Below are 13962 nucleotides of genomic sequence, written 5' to 3'. Positions count from 1 at the left end.
ATTATTTCGGTTTTTTTCATATGCATTATTTCGTATGCACAGTTTCCATATGCACAATTTCAGGGTGCCAATAAAAACGCCACTTTAAATAAAAAAATAGGTTTCAAACCCACTTATTTATTATTTATTTTATGGTAGAAGAGCTTCTCATACAATATAGAAGCAACTTTTTCGATTTAAGTTGTTGAAAAGTAATGAATATCGAGATCCCGGGATTGTTATAACGACATCCCGAAAATGCCGGGATCGGAAAAAGCTGAAAAATTAACATCTCTAGTACATACATATGTACAACAGGGTGGATCACTCTCCATGTAAAAAACAAACAGTACTCTTTTTACATCGGAATAATTTACATATATGAATTGATTAATTACCCAAGGGAATAAGTCAGCATTTTCCGATATTACAATTTCGATGCCATTCGGTTCGTTTTAAGGAGCTCTGTTGAACTGCATTAAAAACCACTGGATAGATTTCAATCAAATTTTTTGAGGTTATACCTAGCATAAGTGGTCCTATTATACGCTACTCGAAAACTCGCTAGGTTGCGCGCATTGCAGCAGTAAGGCGCAAAGAAACCATGTTATGGATCAAAGAAATCTCTGAATTAATGTACATATATGCTCGGAAGCCTCAATATTAATACGAATTGTAAAAGTGAGGAATTAGCAAGGAAAGATTCGACCACATCCTTTCAAGAAAGAACACGGGAAGAACACGACTCATTGACGCATCGAACCAATGTTGTAGTTGCAAGATCATAGATTTGTTTTCAAAAATATTATTTAAAAAAAAAATTACCACGGATAATAGAAGAGTTTAAGCTTCCAAATTCTGCATAAAAATGTTTAGAAATTTTATCAACGGAATCCAGTAGTCCAGCTCACGGATAGTGGATGATTATGTACGGGGCGTGCTACCAACAAGTAGGCTCTCCCCAGCGCAGCTTGCCTATACGAAAGGCCAATCTACGGACACCGCCTTGCACTCGCTCGTCGGGTTGGTGGAAAAAAGCTTATCAGATAAACGAGTATGCTCTGGTAACCAGATTTGTAGATATAGAGGGCGTCTTCAACAACATTAATGCAAGTGCCATAACGGGTGCCTTAGAAGAGCTTGGAGTTAACCAGAACGTAGCGGCGCTGATTGAGTCTATTCTTCTCAGCAGAACGATTAGGAACTCGGTAATTAGTACAAACTCCATAATTCTCCTAACATATTGGGCATGTGATATTTCAAATTTCCCACGCCCTACCAGCTCTTCGCGGCCGGGCCATGGGCACCAAGGATCTTGTTTGTTTTTATTTTGGTTTCTATGCATTAGTGTGGATTCCTTTTCGTTTCGCCATTCAAAAATGTTGAGAAATGTTCCTATGGAATCTCAATTGTTCTCTAAATGTCTAAATTTTTCCAGGTTCATCCCACAGTATACCATTATCGTGGACTCAATGCTTCAATAGAAACGCAAACGCAAGTTGTGAACGATATTACTCTCACCAGTCGTGCTTATAGTATATACATTCCTAAGTATATATAAAGGACGCCAACTCGCAGAAAAAGCTCATTTTGCATGCAACCCTTGTCGTAATGTGCGACAAAATCGTGAACGTAGTTAGCTGCGTACCTATGACACCGGGCTACCTACAAATGTACATATAAAAGAGAATGAGGCTCATATTTCCTAATATGTTGCTCACACGCTGAACATTGGCCCTCGTGCGTCAAGAAAATTTACTCATCGCTTCACCCAAAAGTGCGCATGCGCCACAATGACACAACGTTTCGATGAGTATGGCGACGAGAACAATACGCTTTAATGGTAATTTTAGCAATAATTTGTGTAATAGCGAAGTAATGAAGTTGAGCAAAAGCACTGAGAGCGTAAATGCAACTCAGCTTACAACATCTGAGACAAACTTGTTTCGAGGTGTCTAACTGCATACGGCGTGGCTCATTCCAACCCTCCATTTACATACCTCCTTCAAGGGTGGACGACTGATTTTGTTTTGCCTACGACTTTACCGCTACGCAAAAGAAATGCAATTGCATTGTGGTTAAAGAAAACTTTCGTGCAGTAAAAAATGGCACATTGATTATACGTAATTTTGAACCTTTGCATGTGTTTGTGCGCCTAAAAGTGATTGCTTTTACTACTTCAGCGGTTGGTTGTAGATTTAATAACAAACAGAGAATTTGTTTTCTGGTTTCCCATTGTCTTAGTTTAACTATCAGTCGGTGTTTGGGCCATAGTATGTATGTAAGTATGTATGTATATATTTCCGATTCGGTTGAGTTCTGTGTTGGCAGGAGCAACAGTGGTTTTACGTTCGTTTGGCTGGTTGCCCAGTTTGTCTAGAAAAAGCTGGCAGTCAAAAGGGGGTTAACCGCGCAGCCAAAAGGGGGTCAATGTACTACAAGCATAGACATACATATTTAGAGACACAGACATTCATACGATCAGATGACATTTACAGTTTTGGCTTGCGTACTTGTTGCGTTGGGTTATTCTATTTATTGTAAGTTGTATGGAAATTTTTTTTGTTCATTTTAGTGCGCTCCATTGACCGCATTTTAAAAGGATATCTTTTTTACTCAAATACATTAACTTTTATTAGTTGAATTAAAGTTTGCCAATGAATTTGAATATTTTAAACCCACAATACAAACGATTTCGCTCATATTTAGCAGATGTGTAGGTGCTTGTTTTTAACAGCAACAAGGCGGCTTAAGAACAACAAGGCACCGGAGCCGACGGTATACCGACTGAGCTGTTCAAAGCCGGTGGCGAAGAGTTGGCATGGCGCATGTACCAGCTTTTAGCAAGAATTTGGTCTGATGAATACATGCTCGAAGACTGGAATCTCAATGTACTTTGTCCAATACACAAGAGCGGAGATCCCGCCGTTTGCGCCAACTATCACGGAATAAGCCTTCTTAATATTGAGTACAAGGTCATGTCAACTATACTGTGTGAAAGACTGAAGCCGTTCACGAACCAACTGAGTGGACCTTATCAGTGTGGCTTCAGAAATGGTAAGTCGACCATTGACCAGATTTTCACAGCACGTCAAATCTTGGAGAATACTCTAGATAAGAAAATCGACACACAACATCTTTTTGTCGACTGTGAAAGCACGAACAGATGCTGCCTCTACAACGCCATGTCTAAATTTGGGATCCTCGAAATACTAATACGGCTATGTAGAGTGACGTTGAGCACAACCTTCAGCTCCGTCCAAATTGGAAGGGAATTCTCCGAGCCGTTCGAGACCAAGCTAGGTTTTAGACAAGGCGATTCACCCTCGTGCGACTTTTTCAATCTGATGCTGGAAAGCGTAAAAAGAGCTGCCAATCTGAATCGCAGCGGCACCATATATAGCAAAAGGACGATTTTACTGTAGTACGCAGAACATACAGGCATCATCGGTCGGAAACAAAGGTACGTTAACCGCGGTATTTTCCAGTTTAGAAAAAGAAGATAAAGAGGTTGGTCTAGCGGTGGATGAAGACAAGACAACTTACCTCCTGGCGACATATAAGGAGTCCACGCGTTTTGGTTGGCAGCTATAACTTTGGAGTGGAAACAGTAATGTCGGTCTGGAGATCAAGCAAAGAATAACTCTTGCCAACAGGTGCTACTTTGGGTTAGGTTGGCAATTTAAAAGCAGAGCCCACGCGACGACGAACCAAAATTACGCTCTACAATTCTCTAATTATGTCCTTTCATCTATATGGCATAGAAACGTGGACGATGTCGATCAAAGATGAGAAGGCTTTAGGTGCTTACGAGAGAACTATTCTACGCAGAACCTACGGCTCGCCGCTTTGCCGCTAATTGCGTGGCCTCGGCCGTAGACATACGTCAGCAGTTGCACGCTCTTGTAAAGTATTGTGCCTGAGCGGTTCAGTTCTGCAGCTCTTAATCAGCCTCATTGCGAGAGTCGTGCCGAATTCAAGTAGTTTTTAACCGACTTCCAAAAAAGGAGGAGGTTATCAGTTCGTCGGAATATTTTATTTTTTTTTATGTATGTTACCGCATAACTTTGGACCGCGTCAACCGATTTCGATGATTCTTTTGGCATCGGAAAGGTAGTGTCTCACAGGTGGTCCCATACTAATCTGGTTAAGATCCGATCAGTGTATCATGAGATATATATATATATATTTTTTTTATATGAGAGTTGAAGTCGGTTTTTTTTTGCTAAAATCAACTTGTTCGAGAGTCGTATCGTATCGAAAATTTAACGTCATTGCCTAAAATGTCCACTCGACTAGTGCATTACAACGGAAAAACTTGGCAGCACTGGATAGTTTTCAACGATTTTCGTCGTTTATTTATTTCATCACGACAGTAGACAATGGCAAAGTTTTTGAGTGGTACAATTTAGCCTAATTTACGACTTACGCAAAGAGGCTGAATATTAAAGAAATCACACGAAAGAGAGCAGTGTTGCCGTTATGGTGATTTTTTTTCCAAAATTGGTTACCTTTTTTCCATTTGGTTACTTGGTTACTTTTTCAGAATTTTAGTTACTTTTTAAACTACCCATTTTGGTACTTTTGCATTCATTTGTTCGAATGCTCATTTATTTTTGCGACATATAATGTGGCAACGTTGACACCAGTTGTCACTGGTTATTGCACCAATAATCGACCTTTGTCAATTTATGCCAGGCTGGCTTTTAATAGTATACGTTCGTGTTTGATTAACAGCTGACCACAGTTGTATATATGTACACCAGACTGGTCCAAAAATTCATGTGAAAAAGTAAAGTCGGAATTTTAATGCCGCCTAGGGTTGTTCTATACCGAGTGCTTAATGTGCTTAAAATTTTCCATGTGTTTTATATGGGGAAAATCCCCTTTTCGTAGCAACAGTGTAGAATTCTTGAAAATCAATATTTTTCGGTCTGAAAACTCTATTTCTATTCAGGATATTCCCAATAATAATACCCAATTGTGTATTTAGCCATTTTTTAATACTAACTATTTTTGATTAGTGTCCTCATATCATTTTTGGGGTACTATGCAAAAATGGTCAAATAAACAATCGGGTAATATTATGGGGAATCTCGGAGAAGCAGGGTTTTCCTATCGAAAAATATTGATTGTTTTAGTGATTAAAAGATGGTTTTTCATATATGTAAGATACGTGGAATACTTTAAGCGCTTTGAGTGACCTTTAAATATTTCTTGATTTCGAAATAAAAAAAATATGGGTATACTTTTTTCAGTATAAAACAGTCCTATGGGGTGAGAGCATAAAAATTCCGGCATTACCTTTTCACGTACATTTTGGGACCATCCTATTGTGTATATACAGTGATTGCAAATTCTGCTAGTTTTTGTTTCTTTACTTCTTTCTACTTGTTTCCACTTTTGCTATCAAAGCTGTAAAAAGTGAAGAAACACGCCTAATATAATTTAATGTTTTTGTTTGGCAAATCATTCAAGAAAAGTGGAATATCTTAGTTTCTGTTAACCGTATACTTTGTTTGTGTTATGTTCACTCTATAATAAAAAATGTTTAAACGCTGTTAACGAATTATTTTTTATTTTGGATAGCTTTTTTCTATTTTTGGTTACTTTTTGAAAAATGTTGGTAATTTTTTTTTTTCAATGGTATATCTTACGTAGCTGAAGGTATTGCTCAACGTAATTTTACACAGACGTATTAGTTACGCGGGGATACCAAATTGAGACATCGCGGCATAAAGACATCTTCTTTTCGTGGTGTCGATAGCGGCTTTGAAATCGACAAAAAGATAGTGTGTGACGATCCTATTCCATGGGTCTTTTCCAAGATTTGCCGTATTGTGAATTCCGCATCTTTGGCGGCTTTTAAAGGTATAAAAGCCACTATGCTTAGAAGGCTGGTCCCGCAGTAGCTGGCGCGTATGGCGGGGTCGCCTACTTGTGGTGATCGGCGATCAGAAACTTTATCAACTTGCGTGAACTTCTGCAGACGGTGCGTGTATCCCCTATTTACCATTTCCTCATCACGTTTTGATGTATTTGTAGTGCAGTCGATTTTTTTTTTGCGGGCGCTCCTTCATTAGGTGGTACGAACTAATTATTCTTCTCCAGGAACTTCTTCATTTTCACAATCAAATTAGCCGTAATGGCTTTTACGTCGGGATGCACACTAGATCAGATTACATAATAGGGAGTGAGAAAAACATGCTCGAGGAGTCAGGGGCCGCTTATTACTGAAGGATTTAATAATTTAATTTTTACTCTACAGACATCGCGTACTGGAAGTGGTGCGTGTATGATCCCATATAGTTGTTGAAGTGTAGAAGAGCCCTAGCAGAACATTTCAATTTGACGTCAATACATACATACATACTTATGCTATAAGTGTAAAGCGGTTTTATAAAGGGGACAGAGGATTGATAAAAAAAAAAGTTTTGAAAAAATTTCATTAACGATAAATTGAAAAGGATAATCTTTTTCATGTACATCATAATTTCAAAGCCCTTTCTACTCATTCCACTAACGTTTTACCTTCCCCGCTGACATATATTTTATGTTATACTCATTTTATTTGATATTTGCTGCCGATTTATTAAAAAGCTCCATGAGCAAATTTATAGCGTCTGTGTTAAATTGAATAAATTTTATAAAATTAATTTTTCCTAAAATCCATCACTGCTTTAACAATGTTGCAGATGCTTTTCGTGTTAGCGCAGCACTTTTTGTTGTACTATTAAACTTGGCTGTCGAAATTGCGGATTATTTTAAAACGTGAAACGTATATAACGCCAAAAAAAAATTGAAAAAATGAAGAGGCAAAAAATTAAAATGATACATTTTTATATGAGGAAAAGTGCACTAAAAAAAAACCTCACTTGAAATCCGCCACAATGCTGTCATTCACGAGTAAATTTCATCTAAAAATTTGTTGCAGTAAAATATAGTGAAAATATGGAATTTTTTTCGAGTTGACAGCAAACGCAGGTACATACAGCAGTACATACAGTGCTGCACGTCGCAAGTGAGTAAATATAAAGTGTGTAAGCAAATATGTTACTACACTTTACCAAGACCCAAAGTAAATAGAGCTCCCCGTCACTGCAGTGAATTCGCTGTAATAGTTGAGGTAAATAATGGAGGCAGTTATGTAAATGTAGGGTAAGAGGTGGAGGCAATTGCATAGGATTCCACAAAAATGGGTGTGGCAAGTGGGCACAGCGCGTAGAGTTGAGTGATGGCACCCAAAAAGTGGGTGTCACGCTTAACGGCGCTGCAAAACGTGCACGTGTTTGCGGCGACAACGCCAGAAAAATGCAAATTTTTTATACGCGCTAGGAATAAGAAACGAAAGGAAAATAAAAATAAAAAAAATTATAAAAAATGTTGTAAAAAGTGAAGCTAATGGAAGACTTGACATTCCAACAAGAAAAGTAACAGCAGCCGAGTAGTACATACATACATACATACATAGCAAGCAGCACAACAGCAGAAACATTGCGGCAGACAACAACGCAGCTGATTGACACATAGCCAAGCATAGAGCGCTGGAGTCAAGTTCAAAAGTGGCATAGCTTGAACATTAACCTGGTTATTACGTTAAGTGTCGGTTACACAGACACGCAGACAGACATACATACATAGATCTATGTAAGCTAGTGTAGCCGGGCGAAGGATGCAAAGTGTCAAAGTGCACGGATAACATTGAAGGTTTTCAGTTTTTCGCTAGGAAATTATGAGACAGTGCAAAGTTTTATCAGATGTCTGTGTGTGGTGGTGTATGTTTACGCTGTGGCGGCTAACACTCGAAAACTAATTACGGCTTATTCATATACTTGTATGCGCTTGCAAGTGACGCTTCATTAAAAAATTTTGCATTCGTCTGCACAAGTGACCTTAAAAAAGTATTTTTAGTAAAAAGCTGGCGTCATTTTTATTCAACTTTTTTTTTCTTAGTTGAGCGCAAAGGTTTTACCATGCTATTATGAATAGTTGGTCCTGCGAAACTTAAGTAATAAAACTGTAAATATGTGTGTGTGAGAGTATGTAGCTTTGTGCTGCTATAAATACAAATTAAGGGGCTGCTGCGAAACTTTTTTTTTAGTTACATATGCAACGACCTTCACCCATGCTTTCAAACTAGTAAATGCATACGTTGAGCGGTTTCGATACTTTTTATGAAAGGATGCAAGAAAGACCTTAGGATGTATGTATAATGAATTAAAATCGGAGCAGCGTTTAACTATAGATGATATCTACTTACATACCCTATAGGGAAATGCACTGGTTTGAGATTAATTATTTACATGGGCACGTTTAAAATTAAACTATACATAAAGTTAGTTTTTCATAATAGCCTTTTATTTCGTTGAAAATCTGTTTTCTCTTAGTTTTAAGTTTTTAAAGAAAAAAATGGAGAGACATATATATTCTCTTCTCACGTAGAAACTACAGAAGTTTTTGGTGTTCTAGACAAACTCGTAGATTCAGGAAGAATTTTGGTCAACCTACGTTAGATTTGAAGAGCAAATTTCAGATGAAGTTGCCTTTTAGACGAGCTTGAGGTAGAGTCAGGATACTAGAGGAAATGGACGGCACTGTGAATGCGACGGTATTCTCTGAAATACTGGAATTTAGCTCACGCCTTCCAAGCGGCAACTCTGGGAATTGACACTCCGAATGAGTACAAAAATCAAAAATTTTCTCAGATATTCAAGCTAAAGATGGGCACGGGACCATAATTTCAATTCCGATCCCGCACATCCCGAAATTCAATTTTTAAGTCCTGAACCCGCCCATCCCGACGTTTTTCAGAATTGTACCACGGGTCCCATGAGTCCCTAAATCTATCATTAAGTTTAATTCTCATATCTTTAAAATGAATCATGGTGAAATTATACCAGGTGTAGTAATAGGAGCGAGAAAAAAAATTTTACACTTCTTATTTGAAAATGTGCTTGAACAAAATTTCAATAGTATGTTCGTTTTCGTGCCAATAAAACATAAAAGAGGTGCTTATTTCATAAAACGTATTTAAGGAAAATTTTCTGCGGATTGCCAAGCACGTTTTTTATGTTACGATATCAGCCTTAGCCTTACCGACGACAGTTATCATCCCCAATAAGATTTCGACCATTCTAGGTACATTGCCTCAAGTAATCTTTTAAATTTTGCCAGGAATATTTATTTCGGTTCTTCGTTTAGAATGTACGACGTTCACCGAATTTATCCGCTATCGGTTTTTTTTTATTGCACCTTTCGTGTATGTATTTACATAAGCAGAAACAGTAAATATTTTCCCAGTGCGAGCTTTCATCTAGCAACACTTTTCATTTTACCCATATTTTTCGACATTTTGAAAGCCTTTCAACAAACCATTTTTGCTTATTGTTTGTTTACTTATTTTCTGCTTCACTCCAGTGGAGGCCAATACTTTTTGACGTAAACGTTTTCCACTAACTTTCATCACTTTACTCTACACAGCTCCACACATCGACCATCCTTTCAATGCGTTTTTATTTGATTGCACCAAGTTGGCGTTAAGTGTAATTGACTGCGACTCGACTCGGGTCAGTTGATTCGAGGAACTATGAGTTAAATGCAAAAATAATAATAACAACAACAACACTAACAATAAAAGGTGAAAAAGGACAAATGAACAAGTGGGCTACAAAATATTTATTTGTGCTTGGATTTGTTTAAGCATGAAAAAGGCTTTTTTTCAGCCATTTTATCGGTCCATGTAAACATTTTTGGCTGCAAATGCAATGGTTTCCTAATGTACATACGTATGTAGGTAGTTTCCAGGTTAGAGGGCTGCATAAATGGTTTTGAAAGGGCATTCAAAAGATTTGCTAATTTCGCTATACTTTACTACCTCTGAGCTTATAAATACTCATTTTACTCATTTGGTGACTCATTTGAATAGATTACTGTAAAGGGTGAATCGGGCAATGGAGCTGATTGGCTCAAGCAACAACTTTGACAACTTTCATTGCTTTGTGCTAATCAGCTCTGTTGCCTGATTGTGAGGTTACTTGCTAAATTTGGTGAATTCTCCCATCGCTTCAATAAAACATCACGCACTACTGCATTTACTACGAGTGAAACTAATCCGATAAATTGATTGGGTAGCTCAATAATTATTCAAGTCCTATGGGCATGGACGTATGCAGGCACCTAAATTCCAAAGTTTCATTGTAAGTTTCTTTCTATGCATTTCATAATCAGTATCCCATTCAAAAAAATCAATAAATTAAAACTTTTGGGGTCTTCACATCCATTTCGGTAGGTTTGGTCAACTGTTGGTTGTTACTCGATAATTTTATCAACTTTTCAGCTTACTTTTGTTAGTCTGATAAATTATGTTTACACACAGCTGATTGGTGCTTTTTTCCTATACAAAAAAAAAAACAAAAATGAAATCATCACTTAAACAATTTATCGTTTTACAGAAGATCCTCTAAGACTATTGTTTAAATAAACAAGTTATTTTTATTGCAAACAAACAAAACCGACTTTAATTCTTATATATATGTTAAAGATTACCGTTAATTTCTTCATGATCCAATAATCGGATCTAAACCAAATTAGAATGGGACCACCTCTGAGGTACCACCTTTTCTTTGAAAAATAATTATCGAAATCAGCTATGCGGTAACATACATAAAAAAATATTCGGACGAATAGATAACTTCTTCCTTTTTTGAAGTCGGTTTAAATGAGAAAAATTAATGAGGTATTGTTAGGTCTGTCTTTCGATTGCTTCAGATAATTATAGATTTTTTTTTAATTAACTTGTATTTTTTTTTTTGGTTTTAAAAAGAGCTTTTAGTTTTTCTGTAACCATGTTATTGGGGAATTATTTATCATCTTTTGACTAGACATTACTCAAAAGACATACTTCTTGCTCCAAAAAAATTGGGGTCTTTCGCGATTTTTTCGCACATTCTAGACTTTTTGATGCTTTTCGTGTTTCACCTTTCGGAATTCATCTTTTAGTTTTAGGGATTTTTCGGGATTCTTGAAGTTTTGTTGTAATTATTATTTTTCCGAATTTTTCAAAAATGTGCGGGATTTTTAAGGATTTTGATTTTTCGGGTACCAGTTATTGGAATTTCGGAGAATTTTTCGTGTTTCGGGATATTTTCTGAAGATTTTTTGTTTGGTCTTGACGGTATTCGTTAGGACTTTTTGAGAACCTTTATGAGCAAAAACACGTTATATGTTAAAAATTAATGTGGAAAAAACATACATCTTTCAAGGTATTTCCAGAATTTTTTTGGGACTTCTCAAGATTTTTTCGGGATCGTTCGGGACTCTTTGGATACTTTCAGATCCAAAATTTTGTTTCAATCTTCAGTTTGCTTTATTACGAATGTCTAAAAATAAACTCCAAAACTACCAATTACTTTCTGTTCAAAAAACCATCAGGCATACTTCGCTTATAGACCTTTACTTAAATAACAAAGTATTTCTTGGTCAAAATGATTGAAGTCGACTTTTTTAAAATCATGAAAAAATCGCATTCTTGAATAAGAAAGGTTTCTTACGGTACCTTCGAAAATACGGTACGACAGTATCTTTACTGTATATTGTATATGAAAATAATAAAATTATTAGCAGACTCCATTCACCCCATCGATGACATTTCAAAATATATGGCATTTTCTTTTCTACAAAAAATTTTACCTTGCGTAGAGGGCATCGTACAGTTTCATAAGTAAAAACACTATCAGCTGATTGCCAAAAAATGCCTACAGCTGAGATCACCTGTTTTTTGGCATGTGCTCTTATCTTTTACAATTTCTTTCATTTCTATTACAATTTTATTTATTTCTATTACAATTTATTCAAAATACACTAACACACTGATCCAAAAACACCAATACAATAACCAAAAACACACCTACAGCCTGCCAAACACACACCTACAGCCTGCCAGAAAAAACGGTAAGAAGAAGAGTTACTTTACTTATGGAACTGTACGATGGTAGAGGGCATTGAGAAGGCAACATTTTTTGGTAGGAAAGAAAACGCCAACAATAGTATGCATACAAATTGCATTGCCATTGGCGTTAGCCACCGTTTTTATTACAATATTTACACTTTTTGATGGGCAACAATGAAGACTGTCATTAATCATACATAAATAACTGCATACATACATATAAAGTGCATCGCACGGCAGTGACAAAAAAAAACAAAGCCAAAGCTTCAATTTTTGTTGCTGCCACACAATGCTCAGGTGCTCGCCAGTGCCAATACCGCGGTGCGGAGCAGCGTAACTAAACATAACAGAACTTCCGCCGTTGCAATGAACACAGCGCTGCGGCCAAGTGGAAGGGTCAACAAGACGTGGGCGGGTGATTAGTGCATTTGAGCGACACAACGGAAATGAGACGACGTGCAACCTTTCGCTTTTGCCTAACTCAACGCCGAAAACGCAACACCAGGAAATTCGCTATTCCAGCCGTCATACTTTCACCGGCAGTGACCTACATAATTCCCAAAAAGCGCGCAACCGCAAAATGAGGCCCATATAATATTGTAAATTAGTAAGCCGTTACTGCGTTACATTCATACATACATACATACATACATACAGTTACGATTAAAATAATAGAATCAAGATTCAAAATGATGCTGTTCGCAACTTATCTTTATTTATTTATTGTAAATAATTTTCATTTAAAATATGGGTCGACCTATATCAGATACCACATAAATAAAAGTTTAAAAGCTTGTGTGTACAAATTAAAAAAAAAATAATCCAACTTAAAAAAATGTTCATCAAAATTTCAAACTTTTTAATTAGAATCTTAAGAACATTTTCAGGTATGCAGTTTTGTAGCTCAATCAATTTTAGTATAATAAAGTGCAAGTGAGCTATAAAACTGCATACTCGAAATCTTGCTAAGAAATCTAATTAAAAAAATCAAAATTTTTATGAACAGTTTTTTAAGTTTAATTAGTTTTTGTGAACTTTGTGCAAGCTTTTGAACCTTTATTCATGTGGTATCTGATATAGGTCGACCCATATTTTAAATTAAAATTATTAACAATAATTAAATAAAGATAAGTTGCCAACAGCATCATTTTGAATCTTGATTCTATTATTTTGACCGCAACTGTACATACATACATACATACATGTATGAATTGGTTGTACTAGTTACGGGTTATTTTGTAATTGGAATTTTGTGGGCGGCAAACTCATTTATGTTACATGTCGCAAGCCCCTTGCATGCTCTTGTATTGCATATACATACATACGTACATGCATGTATAAGTATGTAGATTTGTATGCATTTGTTATAGCCGTCAGTGCATTTGCAGTGAATTGGGGACATAGCTGTGGTTGTTATCCCACCGCTTATCACTATAACTGTTCACTGAGCCAGAGAGATTATGTTTTTTCACTCCGCTCAATAGTTGTGGGCTGTGCTCTGCTTTCGTTGATAGGCAGCAGTCGCCTGACTTGCGGTTGTTGTTGTCAATTTAGTTGTCAATGCCGCGTCGGTGTCATATTCGGTATTCATGTGCATTTATGTAGAAATGTTTGCTCCCAGTCGCGATCATCGTAAATTACCACTCATGATGATGATGACAACAGTGACAAAATTGCAACAACATCAGGTTGCAGCAGCGCACGACCGCAGCCTAGTATAGTATGTGGCTCTAAGCGCTCTAGGTGTTATTGGTGGATAGTGGTACATAAACTGAACTGAACGGATACATTTTTGCATAACATTTGTTCGAAATACATATTCCATTCGAAGACAGATGAGAAGTCGTATTTCCAAAGCCATGGAATAGAGCTAGAAAACTATCGATGGTTTGCCTTTTATTGCTAAGGTGACCAGATGAATCGAAGGAAAAATCAAGACACTGCACTTTTGAAAGTTCAAAGTACAATCACTTTCTATTCCATCAGACATGAGTTTTTAAATGATTGATTTTACGCTCAATGGTAAGAATTGAGAA

The sequence above is a fragment of the Rhagoletis zephyria genome, unplaced genomic scaffold (assembly GCF_001687245.7).
Source record: "Rhagoletis zephyria isolate East Lansing unplaced genomic scaffold, Rhagoletis_zephyria_1.1 Rzeph_scaffold_00176, whole genome shotgun sequence".
In the NCBI taxonomy this organism is placed as follows: domain Eukaryota; kingdom Metazoa; phylum Arthropoda; class Insecta; order Diptera; family Tephritidae; genus Rhagoletis; species Rhagoletis zephyria.
This window is presented reverse-complemented; position numbering follows the sequence as displayed.